This window comes from Hermetia illucens, chromosome 2, assembly GCF_905115235.1.
Source record: "Hermetia illucens chromosome 2, iHerIll2.2.curated.20191125, whole genome shotgun sequence".
NCBI lineage: Eukaryota > Metazoa > Arthropoda > Insecta > Diptera > Stratiomyidae > Hermetia > Hermetia illucens.
Window position 1 is genome coordinate 52969361 of NC_051850.1, and position 17144 is coordinate 52986504.

Here is a 17144-nt window from a genome sequence, read left to right on the forward strand (position 1 = left end):
TTCCACGGCTGTGGTTAACATAGGAAATAAGGATGGTCCCGCTTTTCGCGTGCGCTGTCTTATCGACAAGGAAAACCAGAGCAGCTACATAACCGAGGACCTAATACAAAAAGAAGGAAACTAATATCGAGGTTTCCGAGGTTGGCGGAGTTTCAGCCGGTGTCGTCGGTGGTCTGTACCAATCGTCTCAGTCATTCCGATTATGACGTCATAATTGGTTAATGTATCGAGAATAACTTGAAATTCAGTCTTTCAAAATGATATCTATTATGATAATGATTTAAAGGGTTTAAACATTTCTGCATTTAACTAATTTACACCACTTTGTTTAATTAGTGCCACTTCTGCGTCAGTGTCAATGAGTCCAATAAAAATCATACCATTCATCTTTATCTTTGGTTCTATTCGAGCAATCCTTTGATTAATGTCCATCCATTCCACAATTGTAACATTTAATTTTAGATGTAGACTGTAGACGTCGATTCCTCCATCTTCATTTGCAATGCGATTGCATGCATTTCGTACAAATACTCTTTGCAGCTCCCACTCGGATGTTCCTTGCACTCTCTTAACATGCGATGTACGTCAGCGCTGTCTATTACATCAGAAAAGTCCTCGTACATAAGGCGATTCATTCTTCTCCACAAGCGTATATTTCGCTGTGAAATATCTTATAACACTTTCCAAGTCGTTAAAAATATTCGATCTGATTTCACTGAAAACGTTTGTTTATCTTTGGCTTTTCCCGAAAGTCACAGTCTCACGCAAATTAATGTTTCCGTTGCCCCGGTGCTCACGATATTCTTCCTCATTATCATCTTCATATCTGTTACTAACAGCATCGTCCTTCGTCGTCAGGCAGAGAGTGAGCTTTATAGTCTTGGTCTGGCTTAGATACAAATACCAATTTTCTGATCTGATTAAGAATTGCTGAATTGATTCTGCGATGAAAAAATGATTTATGTACAATTAGGAACCTGGAGCATTGGAGAGAAGTACCCTTGAAAATTAGGAATTGCCACTTCACAGCCAGACTTCAATCGTTTACACTGCGGGTAAGTTTACCCCCTCCCCTGACCCCGCTGCGGTTCTTACTTCCCACTAGGCCCCTGGTCTCTTTATCCTCAAGTGATAAATTACTCACGAAGCTAGATTGCTCCTTCTGAGACCGTCCCCGTTTTTTAATCACCCGAACAACCACACCATTGCAAATACACTCAGCACCAATTCTCCGCCAGCACACGTAAACGTTGTCACATCCAAAGTACAGCATGACAAGTCTACCATGATCGGAAACCGTAGCTCCAACTGGGTACTGTTGCAAACTACGGGAATTTTTTCCGACTGACCTTTAAAAGCCACTCCTAGATTAGTTTTAATACGCGCCACGTAGGCCTCGCCCTTCCATTTTCTTAAGGAACACTACTCTTGTAGATTTTTTTCACGTTTTACTATTTCTTGCGCACACGCTGGACCTGTCCTAATTAGTTTAATTTTATAGACCTCAGGTAGAATTTCGACCGTATCTTCCTCAAAGAAGGGCTTATCCTCTATGGGGGACCCTGGAACGACGTAGTCGTTCCCAAATCCCAAGTAATATTTTTCGAGTTAGGCGTTGGGATTATCGTGACATGGGAAAAGCGTTCACTGAAACTGGGGGCTTGAATTTGCACAGAAGCGACAACTTTGACCTATTACAACTTTATTAGATTTCCTCCAAATTTAGTAGGATCACATTATAGCCTACATTGCTGCAATTTCGTGGTTCTAGGATGAACTTAAGGAGGGGTTTGCAGTCAATTACTAAAAATTATAATAATAATATTATTAACTTTATTTGAACAAATATCGGTATGGAGGGTATTTCGAAACCAAGGCCACCATATCGTGGTAGCCTCTTGATTTTTTTTTTTTTAATTTTCGTATGGGCAGTTTCTGAGCTGAAGCCGAGGGGTTTCGGCGAGAGGACCCACGGCGGGGCTACTCGGGCGGTCATCTGGCGGACGTCAAAACGTGCCGTCTTCCTCCTGGAAGAAAGGCTTCGCCTGCCCACAGAGACTGTCTTGGGCTTGCCACCGACGTCCAAACTGAATGCGTGCTCCCCACACTCGAGGTGGCTGCAGCGGCTTTCGAGTGACATCAGTCCTCGTCAGAACGTGGGTGCAGACTTCAAGCGCCCTTAGTGTGTGGACCGCTGACAGTGCGTGAAAAGATGAGGAACGCCGTTTCAATATGGGGACGGTCTCCCGTTGTAAGTGCAACAATCCGGCTTCCCCAAGCCTGTCTCTTTTATCGATAACCGGGACGCCGGGGAGGTTCGTAGATTCTCCCCGTACGCCAGATCAGCAGGACTGGCAGCAAATTCCTTGCGAACGAACTTATGAAAATCGATTCAATGTCTGTCACACCCGATTTACTCAGAAACCGCTAAAGCTATTAACTGGAAACTTGATGAGAACATGTGGCTTGTGTGTTCTTTTTCATACAACGAGTGGCATCATTTTGCGTTGGATTCAAGATGGACACACCTTACATGTTGAATGGGGGGTGTAAATTGTCATAATCATGTGGGGCATCAAACGAAAGGGCCCGATTAGTACTTTTTGTAAATGATCTTACTTCTGACACTGCGACCCCCAAAAACAACAGGTCTCGTTCTCTGAACCTATCCAGCCGAAAAAATCTTTTCCTTTCGTACACGGAGGTGGAAAATCGAAGAATTGCACGTCCGCTTCAGTTCCGCCGCACAAACGTGTATTTGCTTTCAAGCACTCGTTGCTCCTTTCTGCTTTTCTCCTTCAGCAACCTTAAACCAGTTCTCTGCAATTGAATTCCCCGGACTCATGCTTAGTTGAGCTAAGCTTGACCATTGAAACATAACATGCTGTGGATCCTATGGTATGTTGCCGCATCTAGACAATTCAGTGAATCATCCAACCCAAAGTGGTGCAACCGCCATGTCCCATGAGGAGTTGGGCAATGTGATAGTTGGTCGCCCGATGTTTCCCTTCAAGCCTCTCGCCTAATATTTGGAATGAGAATGTGCGTCCACGGACCCTTCGTAAACTCGTCCTATCACCGTTGCCAGAGATTATTCGACTCTCATCTTGACGCATTCCTGCGTGTTGTGTGCCCTCCCTACGTGTTGTACAGCACATTCATTTCCTTCGCTAGAATGTCGAGAGGGGATTGTGCCAGTCCTGCCTCATCTGATGTGGTTCTTAAAGCACTGCAAACCCTCAAAACCATTGGACGGTAAACCGAATTCACCTACTTCCGTCTATGAGAGTTTGCAAGTGTGAATGTTATTTACCGCCCCTATACACCTTGGGACCTTTTTCCCAAAGTGCAGAAGTACATTTATGGTTTCGTTAGTTTCTCTAGCTTATATACTTGTACGGGCAGCCTTCAGCCTCGTCTGGTCTTCCTCCGTAAGTTGTGGCTACTGTTAGGCCAAATAAAAGAATAATATATGTATTTTTTTTTTCTTTATTTTTTATTTCAGCAAGGCTCTGACTGTTAGATCAATTTCGTGTAGGGTCTCAGGGTCCAAAGGCGTCACGTACGACTCCTATGAGCCTTCAGGGTGAGTTGGGTTCGGATGCCCCTATATGTTGGCTGATCGTTCAACTAGTCGCTCCGCTTTTTCTAACTTCTGCCTCTGCTTCAGCTCTCGAAGGTGCCGCGCGATCCGCTGTTTGACTTCCGGGTTCACCGTGTTCTCCCGCAGTAGATGCAGCATGCATCTCTCTAGTCGTTACCGCACCTTTCGGCCTCCCCTGAGACTTTGACCGGATACATGGTCAACTGCTCCTGTAACCACAGAACGAGTTAATTAGCTGTAATCCCCGACTTTCGTTTGGATACCACCCTAGATTGCTACCTGAGAAAAGTGTTCTCTGCTAGAAAACCTGGTGGTGCTCATACCGATTGAAATTTCTATAAATTTTTGCAGAATTAATTGGGTCTAGATGGCACTAGAAACTACCCTCGGTTCAGCGCCAACTGGAGTTGCTACGCCTTTCCTAAAATATAGTCTACTGCATGAAGCCAGCAGGATTCCATCCTAAAGATGATCAGAATCGGCTTGGAGCCAACTAATGACCTACCTGTTTAGCGTAGGAATTAAGACAAGCCCTTTCTCTGTCCTCGACTCGACTTTTATTTAAAGTTTGTGTTTGATAGAGTCAGCCAAAAACCATAATTACCATAATGAATACAGAAAGTTCAGACATTAATCTTCCATAGCAAAAATGCAATTCATCAATAAACATTAAGTGCATAAAAATGTATAGATAAAAAAAAACAGCGATTACTTGAAACACATGGTGAGAACTGGTGGGTGTGGTTTACGCGGGCGTGGGAGCGAACCGAACAGCGATTACTTGAAACACATGGTGAAAACTGGTGGGCGTGGTTTACCCGGGCGTCTGAACGAACCGAAGCAGCATAGGGGATTCATTCGCTCTCTATGCTGATTCGCTTCGGGATAGTACTACTGTTACTTACCAAAAGTGTTTGAAGCTTTTGCCGTACACTTTTCATATAAAACACAAGCAATTCTGCTCACACAGCTTACGAGTAAAGCAGAATGTATCGCACCACTTTCGGCATTTTCGGCAGCATTTTTACAAGTGCCGCAGTAACACTGGCTGCCTTTTGGCATGCATACTCTAGGTACTCCCTAAAGCTCAGCTTGGCGCCTTTGTCGCGACCGTATATCCACCAACTCCCTTTTTCAGAGTGTTTTTCTTTCTACATCAGAAAAATCTGAAAAACTTCACAATCGTACATCTATATGAAATCTAGATCTCAAAATACATCCCACTCTGATATCTGCTCAAATTAAGTTCAGGTGTTTTCGATTACTTTAGACGCGTCCTTATATATGTATGCACCAGTGTTCGATAATGGGCAATGTTTGTTTGTTTAGGAAGAGCATATTGATTATGTCTTTAAATCTACATATATATATCTTGGAGTTTGGAATAAATTTGGAATAAATATTTTAAATTTTCAGGTATGTACGAATAGGACGTAGGATATTCTCTACAAAGAAGACACTCCACATAACATCAACACGAAACCTTTATATCCGAAGCGTCCAGCTTCCGGTATTCCGACTTGTTTAAGATAAACTTACGGTGGAGACGATAACTCGGTAAATCAAAATTTAAAGAATCACTAGTATACTGTATTGTCCAGTCGCTGAACAAGGGATTTGTCAAAATATACACTTTTAAGAATATGATAAAAGCCATTTTTTCAATTTTTTTTATTCAAAAAAAAAATATTTTAAAAGAATTGAAAGTCCTTCGTTCAGCGACTATTATCATAGTGGATAAGTAGTATAAATTTGGTGTTGATTGGATGGATTAGCAGTTTTTAGTAATCATAACACCACGAAGTCACCTTAAAAAAAACAGTTCTGAGATAATCGCGGGGAATTTGTATCGTAATTTGGGAGTTCCTGAACCAAATCAGGGTAATAATCTCGGACGAACGCAATGCTGACCAGATTGCTTCCTATAGGATACTGTAATCCTATAGGGTGCCGTTACAGTCTTGAATGAAGTGCTCTAACATACTTCACGGCTCTGATCCAATTGGATTGTTGCGCCAACGATTATTATTATTGTTTGAACCTATATCGTTGTCGATTCCAGGATCATATGGTATAGTATTCCTTCTACGGACTCCAAAACATCGACTTAATGCTGCATACGAACCATTCTATCTTCTAATGTATGATTGCAACTAGAAGCAGTATATTCGACGATGAAAGTTCGAAAGTCTATACACAACAACGCAGGAGTAGCAAGGTAACGAACTATAAATAGTTATACCATTTATGGGTTAATGTACTTAAAGTATATGCAATAAAAAGGTAAAATACTCTTTAGCTCTCCCACGATTTCCTGAACTGTGTGCAATCCTTTTCTATGGCATGGTCAGCAATGCAATTGTACCTTTCGATCAGAACGCGCACGTGTGCCAAGTCTATGCACCGATCAAGTTGTTCGTTTTTAATAGTGTCAGGACCGCGTATCCCGATGAGATGACGCTGACAAGTGCTGACAAAGGCTAAGAGCTTTTGAGTAAAAGTGTGGGTCACTTCCCATTTGCTACTCTCAAATAGGAACACAGAAAAAACACTGCATGAAGCCAGCAGAATTCCATCCTAAAGACGATCAGACTACTAGCACAGAAGAGTCTCAACTTGATCTTGGTGTTGAGATAATTGCATTTCCGGTTTTTAGACAAGGCAGGGAAGCGGCTTTACTGCGTTTGAATGCATTAATGGCTGAAATGATCTCTCGTCTTCTTGGACCGACAGTCCATATCCGTATGTTATGATAACTAACCATTTCATCCACAAGAAAAGGAACTTCATCGGAAGTGATGTGGTTAAAAACCACGGTGAAGTGTTCTTTTCACCTCTTTAACTACTCGTTGTCGTGGATGAGAAATCGACTATCAACGTCCTTCACACGACCATCGAAAGATATGTGACTACATGCAAATTCTTTCGTAATGCGATATACATTTCTGGAATCATTGCGTAATGTGGCGTCTTCCGTTTTCCTCCCTCATCAGCGTTGTCATAGCACACACTACATTGTACTTCCCAGTTCTGCGCACGGTATCAAGGTCGAGTGTATCACGCCCGCATCATTCGCAGCAGTCAATCGAGCTTTCAATACCTTCCGTACATCGATTTGTTTCGCAGACAGGCAGATCTTGTGACGCCCTTTCGTGACGTAGGCGACAGCCTGTGTAGCACTTCAGAAAAGAGCATTTCTGATACTCATCGATATTCTCAAACGGATTGCTCAGTATATCTGTGGTCCAATCAGAAAGATAGCTCTCCCAGTGTCGAGCAACAGATGAATTATACAAGCGTTTGGTTCATTCAAAAAGGTCGAAATACGTTGTACTAGTGGCGTGACACGTTTTGATCACATCCAAAATGGGGATATCCGCGATCGATATGGGGTTTCATCGATTGTGGAAAAATTACGAGAGAGGCGTCTTCAATAGTGTGTCACGTATTTCGCGCTAACGAGAATCCACTCGCCAAGATTGGTCTGAACATCGAAGTCGATGGTAAGCGACCAACAGGGCGTTCGAAACAACGGCGGTTTGATATGTTGGACGGGGATTTGAAAGCCTCTCGATTGCATCCAGATGAGGCCTTTGGTGAAACAATATGGCGCAACCGATCATGACGAACCGACCCCGCTTGTAACCGGCACAAAGGCTGAAGAAAAAGAAGAATTGGGTGGAGAGCAATGAAGTCGTGGATGAACTAGCTAGGAAACGAGAAGGAATGGCACTCTATAAAACAGTACTCTTCTGTGGAATTAGGAAGGGGTTTCTAGCCCCTAACACACTTCAAGGCCTTGATCCAATATGGATTGTTGCGCCAACGATTATTATTTCTAGCCATGACACTTAGAAAGGAACGGCTGAAGGAACTATACTGGGCGAATTTCCCAGAAATGGAATAACCCATGGAACTTAAAGGATCATATAAACAAAAGCGCTTATTTAAATATCACCAAGAAGAATCTTAGCATTATAGTGAGAATGGTCACAGGTAATGGATATCTGAGGATATTGTCTGCACATTTGTTGGAGAGCAGTGCGCTTGTGCAATTTCATCTACCGAAAGTTTTGCTAAGAGTGTATTTCAAGCCCGTTAGGAAATCAACTGGATTGCCTGTGTACGCATTGACATGCTACGCATTTTGTAAATACTCGTATACAACGCATCCGCATGCAATTAATAAACTGCATCATCACGCAATTATTAAACATCAGCGATGTATGAAAAGTTTATCAACAACGTCTGCTTGTCGTTCAATTCCAAAACCTAACCATAAGTGAAAAGGTTATATAAAACAAGCCACTGTAGATTAAATTGAGACCTATCAAAGCTGGTATTGCCGAAGATTATGTGCAAGTTTGATGGGGAACGCGCCGAAACCTCCCTAGCACAATCCGGGGTACTGATCAGTATGCATGAATAGTAAGAAAATATACCTAGGAGATTATCAAATGCCAGACGAAATGGTGTAGTTGTAATATGCATATATAACATTAGAAGGAGCATTACAGTTATTCAGAACACAGCGCCTTTATTAAATAATATTAGTGGATTTAAATAAACGCTGCTTCGTTTCACTTAAGGGGGTCATCCCGTGTGTCGGGTTGGAGAAATCGATGTATTTTTTTTTGCATGAATTGTATCTATATATAGTGGAGAATATGTGGGCAAAGGGATTTTCCGATATTCCGAATCGTTCAGAAATTACAGTGTTAAACAGATAAGGAGTTTGCAGCCGCGGCTAGAGTCCTCGATGAGAAAGAGCATCGAATCTTTTTTTACCTCTTAGTTTTTTACCTGAGCCTTATAAATTCGAACTCAGGTAGAAATATAAAAACATGGAAAACCAATTAATTGTCTAAACTTATTTGCTGTTTGGAATAAAAAGGATAATCCAGTCTAGAGTGAGCACTGAAAGGCTTTCAAGCTATACTCAGTTATATTTTATTGTAAGTATTGTGCTGTTTGTGTGTTCAGTGATTTTTTTAAATGGATCGTACGAAGGGAGATCGCTTTAACGTTCAACGTCGTGCTCGCACTAAAAAATGAGTATTTCATGGGAATCGATACTTATCAGAGAAAAAACAGGACTTCGCATCAACATCAGCAAAGAAACTTTTAGCAAGCATGAACATGGATGGTCCAATTGCGACAAGTTTTGTATATTGGATTTTGCTGGAGTTTTCTCCGGTATTTCTGCAAATAATAAAATATACGTAGTAGTAAAAAAGGCATGCGTAGGACATGTCGAAAAAAGAATGGGAACGCGGCTTAGAAATCCAAAGAAGAATCACAAAGGCATTGGTGGAAAACGGGCTGGAAAACTTACTGATAAGGCTATTAACGACCTCACTACATTTTTTGGGCTAGCTATTCGTCGACACGCAAATTCGATAGAAGGAATGAAACAAGAAATTTGGGCAATTTTCTTCCATAAATGTTCTACAGACGAAAATCCTCAGGTGCAAACGACGAAAAGCGGAAGCTAAAGGAGGACTGGATAGTTTCCACCACGAGAAGGCACCTTTGACTGAAGAAGTTCAAACAGTCATCAAACCAATCTACGAGATGATCCCTTGAACAGATGTTTAGGAGCAGAGACCCAGAATAACAATGAGTCGTTAAATGCATTGACCTGGACCAAGGTCGTAGCCACTTTTCTGACTGTAATTATTTTCAATGAAGGATTCAATGGCATTCTCAAAATCCTAGTGACAATGGGATGTCAAGTTGGTCACACATGTCAGGTTTATGCCGACCGCCGTAATGAATGTGCGAATTTGGCGGTCCGAGCGACAATCGACTGACCTTTCAGTTGCTTCTAGTTGTACAAACTCATCTTGGCTGGTTTTTGTTTGTTACTTCCACACGAAAACCCGGAAAATACCAATCAAGCTTAAACACTACAGCACCACGTGTCGACGACGGGTGATATCGGAAAAATTTTCGTAGCGAATGAAATGTATCCTTTAGATGTATATTTCAATATATATTTGTTACTATTTATAAATTATTTATTTTATGACCTAATATGTATTTTATGGTTGATCAGCACACACGCGCTCACTGTTTCGTCGAAGAAAAGATTAATTTAGTATTTATATTAACACAATTTTCTCGTTTTCTAAATTCTTAGGTTGAATGAAATGACTCACAATTAGCTTAACTCAACACGTGGCTGTACGCAGACAAGGCTGGAAGCAGAAGAACGATTTCTCTCCATGCGGTTCATTCTGCCCCCAACCAACGGCACATTCTCACCGCTAGTTCTCCACTCTCGTGGCGAGTTCTAAAAGGTGGAGAGTTCCGTGCCATCTATTTGTTCGCATTCGCAACATTCGAAATAAATTTCGAATGCTGCGAATCCTGCTGCGCCACAACCTCGCTAAAAGAGCCAGAATTGAAACCAGAGAGCAACAATCGGCCTTACAAGACTTTTTTGAAGAAACGGAGGGTGCTCTCTATGGACCATGTATAGCAGATAAATGGTGAGTGAACATTTTAGTGTTGATAATCACATTTAAATTTTCAAATGCTTTTTTCTCGAAACTGCATCTTGAAAATCGGCTGCCACCATAGCTCAAAATCTATCCAACCAAATTCTTTGAAATTTTCACGTCTTCTTTAATACATATTTCTACGGTCCGCAAACTAGGATAATTGCAATCGGACGGGTCGTTTTTTTTTATTCATAAAAAAAGCCGAAAAAAAAAACCAAAATCCAAAAAATTAAGTTTAAAAGCCCACCAAAAATTTACTTTTTAATAATTTCTAATTATCCTAGTTTGCGGACCGTGGAATATTGTCCACATTGAAATGTCGTTTAGTTTTTTTTCCTCAGATGAACACAGCGCCCTCCAGCGTGGCAGCAGAAAAACACTTTTTTTTTTGGAGATGGGTGCATAAATTGACACGTATTCCGAAAACTGGGTACGATATCAAGCTGAAAAATTTACACATATACTATAGATATCAATAAAGAAGGGGGAAAAATCGCGTTTCTATCTTTATCCAGTCCTCCAAAATAATTTTTCAAAAAAAGGCAAAAAAACGGCCTTCACACGAGATGACTCCCTTAATCCTTCTTTTTCTTCAGCCTTTGTCCCGTTCACAACCGAGGTCGGCTCGTCGTGATCGGTTCCGCCATTTCTATTGTGCCTGTTTCATGGGGATAAAAAATTCAATATTACTTAGATTCAATCTGAGACCGTGTTGAATGAAGCGATCATTCGAGTTCATTTTTGCTATTAGTCGCTGGGGAAACATCATCTGGATAAAGCAGGGCGCTGGACGTTGGATGTCCGGTGTGGCAGTGTCCATAACAAGAACAAAGAGGAGTAGTGAGAGGGCGCTTCCTTGATGAACACCAACAGAGACACGAAGCGGTTTTGATACAGCCGCCACACTTCGAACTTTACTTTTTGGATCGTGGTAGAACAATTGAATCCAGCCCACGAATTCTTCTGGCAGTAAGTGTTGTCGTAGAGCATACCAGAGGAGTTCGTGTGGCACACGGTCAAACGCTTTCTCCAGATCCAGAAATACAATGTAAAGAGGGCAAGGCTTCTCACGGTGTTTCTCCATGAGTAACCGCGCAGCGTGTATTGTGTCAGTAGCTCCACAGTTCTTGACAAATCCGACTTGATTCACAGTTATTTCAACGCAAATACGGTTCTCAAGAATGCGTTCAAAAATATTCATGGTATGGGAAAGTGACCGGATAGAATGGTAATTTGAACATTCTGCTTGACTACCTTTCTTTTTCCATATTGGAATTGTGGTGCTTTCTTGCCAGTCAGATGGTGTTCTACCTTCCTGAATAACTCGATTAAAGAATTCAATGAGCCACAGTGTTGGGTCCCAGCTCTTCGCTTTCTAGAGCTCAGATGCGATGTCGTCAGGTCCTGTGGCTTCCCCGATTTCATTCGTTTTATTGTCTCCTCGACTTCAGTTGCGCTGACATGAAGGTTCTGGGGGTTCAATGTGAGACCTGCCGTGTGGGCATAATCCCACGATCCTCTTTGGACACGGATTGATTTGGAGACCACAATCAGAGCCCCGCCACGACTGGCACAACGGTACTGGTTTGTACTGAAGGCAGGCTCAGCATTCATACCAGTGGATGCAAAGCCTATCTAACACCTCTGCCGCAACTAATCCTCCAAGAAATTCTCCTGGAGCATATGCTCTCAGAGGGCCATCCCGGTTCCCATGGTACCAGATAACCTCCGGTGAGGCTACGTGGCAAGAACCACTTCAAATGAGTCCCTTGCAGACTCGGGTCTAATCTTCCTCCTCGAATACGTGGGATTTATGCTGACAGGTGGAACTGCTCCAAATATCGGCAATGATTGTGAAAGTGGAGGATGAGCAAATTCTTCAGTTGAAATCTGCTCGAAGCCGAGGCTCGACCGTTGGTAAGCAAAGTACCGTTCTTGTCATTAACGCAATAGAAGTGTTCCATATCCTGTGTGCGTTCGTTTCGGTCTTTGGCAAGTGGATACAGATCTCTCTCGCCATCCCGAGTATCCAGTTTATCGTTAAGATTTTTGTAATAGTCCGCTCGGGTGACAGCGGTCGCTTTCTTTGCTTCCCGATTGGCATTCTTCTAAATTTGCCAATTGGTCAACGTTTTGACGTCAAGAAACTTGTGGTAGAGGCGTTTCTTTTCACGGACCTTCATTTCAATATCGCCATTTCAAAGCCAAGTATCTCGGTCGATGTACCGCTTACCTGGCTTGGTGACCTCGAGAGTTGCAGAGGCCGTTTTGTGGATCGTGTCGTTCATTTGGTTCCACGATTCTTCCACATTCTTAATGGTTGATAATCGCATAAGTGAGATCAATTCTTCTTCCTTCTCACGAAATCGCCATTTAATGCGCGGCGGGCCAGTGTGTTCCTCACGCTGTTTTATTGGTGGCTTGATTCGCAGGACGGCAATCAACGGCCGATGTTGAAGTGTGATGGTCTCATAGGGAACGGCTTTACAATCAGTAAGGGTGGCAAAATGTAGGCACCTTATGGGAATATAGTCGATTTGCGTTTTACTGTTCCCACTATAAAATGTAGGAAGATGAGACAATTGTTTGATGAACCATGTATTCATAAGTACAAGGTCATGGATGTCCGCAAAATCGATTATACGCATGCCACCCTAATGACGCACTCCAAACCCCTTTCCCCCATAGCACCTGTTACCGTCTGCCTTTCCACCCACATGACCATTGATAATACAGTCGTCAGCAGGCGCGTGACAATCTTTTCATCGAGAAGTTGCCTGAAGACATCTTTCTCGGCATCGGGTCGACCTGTCTATGGTACGCATGCGGTGAAGAAATGAATAGTGCGATCGGCTGAAATAATGGTGAGTCTCTAATCAGCCGATCATCAAATCGTTCGACTTCTTTAATGGCATCACGGAAACCAGGGATCAGGCAGGAATGAGCATAGTGGAATAACTGCAACTATACTTTATTTATCTCTTTCCCTGATCTCAGCATTTTATTTTTGTTTGAATGAAGGTAGAACAAAGTACGTTACCTCAAATCCTCCTCCTTTACCTGGGCTTGAGACCAGCATACTATGTTAATAGGACGGCGAAGTTCCTTCGTTCCACTTAGTTGTTAAAGTGAAATTTAATAGATTCTAGAGGCTAATTGGTATTTGCAATATAATTTCAGCTAATCACTAATTAGAAGTCCATGGTATAACTGACAACTTTGGATTCGCTCCAAAATGAAATGAAGCAATATTAAAGGCTATAAAATATAAGCAAATAAGGAGCAAATTAGTAGGTAAGTCACATTACATTAGATTGAACGGTTTATTGAATATTATGTTTCCTTTTAGGTAAACTTAACGCAGTGTTTAGCTGAAAAATTCGAAAGATCTACGTCGAACGATTATGTAAGGTATGAAAGTAATATTCTTGCTTTTTTTTATCGAATTGTCCTTTTATCATTTTGGTATAAAAATATATAAACTGTTGAAGTATTCTATACCATTTCTAGACATGTTGTCTTTTCCCCTTTTCTTACATTCTTTCGATTAGAATCAAACATTTGGCGGTAATACATTTCCGATCCTCTTGTTAGCGCATGTTTTGTGTTTCTCTTCCATATTTTTTACCATCGGGAATTGAATCATAAATCTTATTTCTAGGTTAGCCAGCAGATTTCGTCTTCATCAAAATATTACAAATCAACATTCTTCAATCTCCGTATTTTGTCATACTTCGATTTTGTTCATGTCAGTGACATGATAATTCCGCGCTCATTGTTAATGTGAAACGATTTTTTATTCCCAAAATAATGAAAAATATTATAGTCAATGGTTTTTCTTAAAATAATAGTAAGATTTGTATCTTGAGTCCTAGATTTTATGTAAAGCATCTTCATGATTCTTTCAGACTTTTGGTTAGGTAGTTTTTAAAAACAGACTGTAAAATTTTGAGTCAATATTTTTTATACTCTCCACTGTAACCAACGTTGAAAGTAAGATCTTCATTTGACACATCATTGCATTGATAAAAAGTAAAAAAAGTGTGAAATATATCATGCGGTTAGGACGTTAAAGAATCAAATCAAGGATATGAATTTATATATGAAAATAAAATTATTAATAAACTGAATTACTAGTGTAAAATGATATTTAACAATAGAAACCCATTTATTTCCATTATTATTATCCTGTTAAGGGAAAGCCGTACCGCGCCCTTAAAGAACTATTGTGCCCCTTTTACTGGTTATAGTGTACCTATTAGTCATAGTATCTCAAGCAGGCCTATAACCGTCAGGAACTTTAGTATGTTCCCTACTTCCAGATCTTTCAGCTTTGCATCTGGAATTAAGTGTTCTCCCAGATGCCTCGACCTACTTTGCACAAGTGCCGGACACTGTCCCAGACGTGTATAGAGGTTTCACCATACTCTTCACAAAACCTGCAGGCAGTGTTCGTAGATATCCATAGCTTCCCTAGGTGATAGTTCAGCCGACAATGACCAGTGAGAATTCCCACTATGATTCGGAGGTTCTTTTTGATGAGGTTTAAGCTTGTTTTTTTTCGGTTTAAGCAATCCTTTGTGCGCATGGGTTCGTGTCCCCCAGTAAGCACCCTGGACTGCTCCATCCCTGGTAGGCCCGCCCAGTATAGTTCCCTCAACCGTTCCTCTTGATTTCTTAGACTCATAGCCATGAAACCGTTTCCGATTCCACAGAAGGGTTCTGGCCCGTCTAAGGGCGTCCCTGCTCCCTTCTTGGCTAGTTCGTTCGCTGCCTCGTTGCCCTCCAACCCAGCATTGCCTGGAACGCAAAGTATCCAGACCTTGTTGGACGAGCCGGGTGTATTCAGTATCTCAACGCATTCCCACACCAGTTTAGAGTTCACCTGGTAGGACCTAAGTGTCTTTATCGCTGCTTGACTATCGGTGAGAATAGCTATGTTCTGCCCCCTGTAGTTCCTTTGCAGATTAAATGAGGCACATTTGTCTATGGTGTATATTTGCGCCTGGAATATGCTAGTGTACATGCCCATTGGCTCAAAGTACATTTTCCTTGGACCAATGACACCGGCTCCCTCTGCTGTGAGGGATTCGTCAGTGTACCAAGTAATCAGTTGCTGGTTACTTCCATAGTCCCCACAGTCTTAAATTCTATTACAAAAATCAAAATTCGCTTATTCGTTAAGTCAATCGAAGATTCTAATTATCGATAGGTCATCAACTGACCCTTTCTACAATTATTATGCGGATCGTTTTTATGATTCATTGATTAAAATATAAGGTGATCTTATGGATCGATGAAATGCGAACACCCGCAGTATATTCTCCAGCAAAATTTTGCACCATTTGAAAATCACTAGGGAGCAGTTCAAAAAATTTTTTCGATGAATTTGGATATCAGTTTCTTGCTTCTTCTGACTATTGGTTTTGGAAAACCACTAATAGAATGAATTGCCTATAATAATTTGAATCTCCCATAAAACTAAAGGATAATACATAGGTCGTTAAGTCCCGAGATTAACCAATAAAAACGCATTTTCTTGCAAAATTCGATTTTATTCATCAAGATAGTTGCCTGCCACAGCGATATAATCATCTAAGTGTAATCTCGCGATGTTTCTAAGGATTAAATTGTTTGAAATAATTAAGACTTGCGTTTTTTATTAACAAGTAATATTTATTAACAACTAACGAGTCCTTATTAGCACTGATGAACAACAAGTGGTTCCCGAAATATCGGTATTTGCAAGCTTAATAAATATTAAAGTCTTAATTAAGATATAATAATTCCAGCGTTTTTCCAAACTTGCGATGCCTTTCTTATAAAACACTGTGTCTTTAGCTTGGAAGTAGGAATCAGTTGCGACTATAACTTCACAATCGGAGCCGAATCTCCTTCTCTGGAGCTTCCTTTTGAGATCTATAAACAAGTAGAGGTCACATGGGGCCAGATCTGGTAATTATATGCGGCGTGGGAGCGTGGGAGTAAATCGTGCAATCGTTTTCGTCACAAGTCGACGATTATCGCGTTTTTTTCTTTGCCATGTGAGGCCTTTTCAATATAGTAGTTACTGTTGATCGGAAGAAAGTCCAAAAGGGACATTCCGTAGGTGTCCCAAAACACAGAGGCCATAATCTTGCCTGCTGACTGTTGTTTCTTCGAACTATTTAGCCGGCTTTCGCCCTTTTATCTCCGTTCAACTGACGCTCTTTTTAACTGTGGAGTATAATGATAAATCCATTGTTATGTACCGTCGCAAAAAATTCTTCCAATCCCTCGTAAACAGCTGCAAACAGTGCTCTGAATCATCAATTCACTGTTGTTTTTACTCCACAATGAGCAATCGCGGCACCCACTTAGAATAATTTTTTTTCATATCCAAGTTGTTATGTACAATTCTGAACACAGTGCCCTTTGATATCTTCAAGATCTTACCAACATCCTCCATTCTCGCCCTATGATCGAACATAACGATTTTTAGGGCTTTTTGGATGTTTCCGGGCACAGCCTCGTCAATTGGGCGACCTGGGCACCCTCCGTCTTCGGTAGATTTTCGACCACGTTTAAAGTTCACATACCATCGACAAATGGTTGCTTTCGACGGACACTTTTTTGGGTAACACTTTTTCAATCATTTTTCAACTTGAACAGTATTTTTCCCATTAAAAAACAGTCTTCGATTGATACGCGAAATTCGTTTTTTTCCATCGTTCCATCAAATACAAATCTATCGTCGCTAAGCCTTTAACATCTCCAGAACTGCAAAGTCGAACGCCATGAAATTTTCACATGTGTCCTTTAATAGCTGGTTCTACCGAAAAACATGATAGTATGGTAATCACGGTGCGATATGTATGTTAGTCTCGAGTGTGTTAACTTCTAGGCAAGAAGTGATGCCAAAAAGTGATTATTTAAAATCAGTTTTTATCATTCATCCAGCGCACACAGGAACTTACAGGAAAAATGAACTGTTAACACTATTGCGGCTTAAATATTCCCCTACATCTTGGATGATTTCGTAAATGGCTATAGTC

The 17144-nt window shown here is 41.2% G+C and overlaps 1 long non-coding RNA gene across 5 annotated transcripts in view; it reads left to right on the forward strand.

The window, feature by feature from the left end:
- LOC119647865 overlaps window positions 1–17144 on the forward strand; it is a 30484-nt gene that overhangs the window by 11641 nt on the left and 1699 nt on the right. Inside the window, exons 4-8 of one of the 5 annotated variants that reach the window (XR_005248955.1) lie at window positions 5021–5161; window positions 5667–5822; window positions 13291–13404; window positions 13460–13521; window positions 13772–14240. This is a non-coding gene — a long non-coding RNA (uncharacterized LOC119647865). Of the gene's footprint in view, window positions 1–5020; window positions 5162–5666; window positions 5823–9746; window positions 9970–13290; window positions 13405–13459; window positions 13522–13771; window positions 14241–17144 lie in introns of those variants that run through there. The other 4 variants (XR_005248954.1, XR_005248956.1, XR_005248957.1 and 1 more) reach the window with 4 other exon arrangements.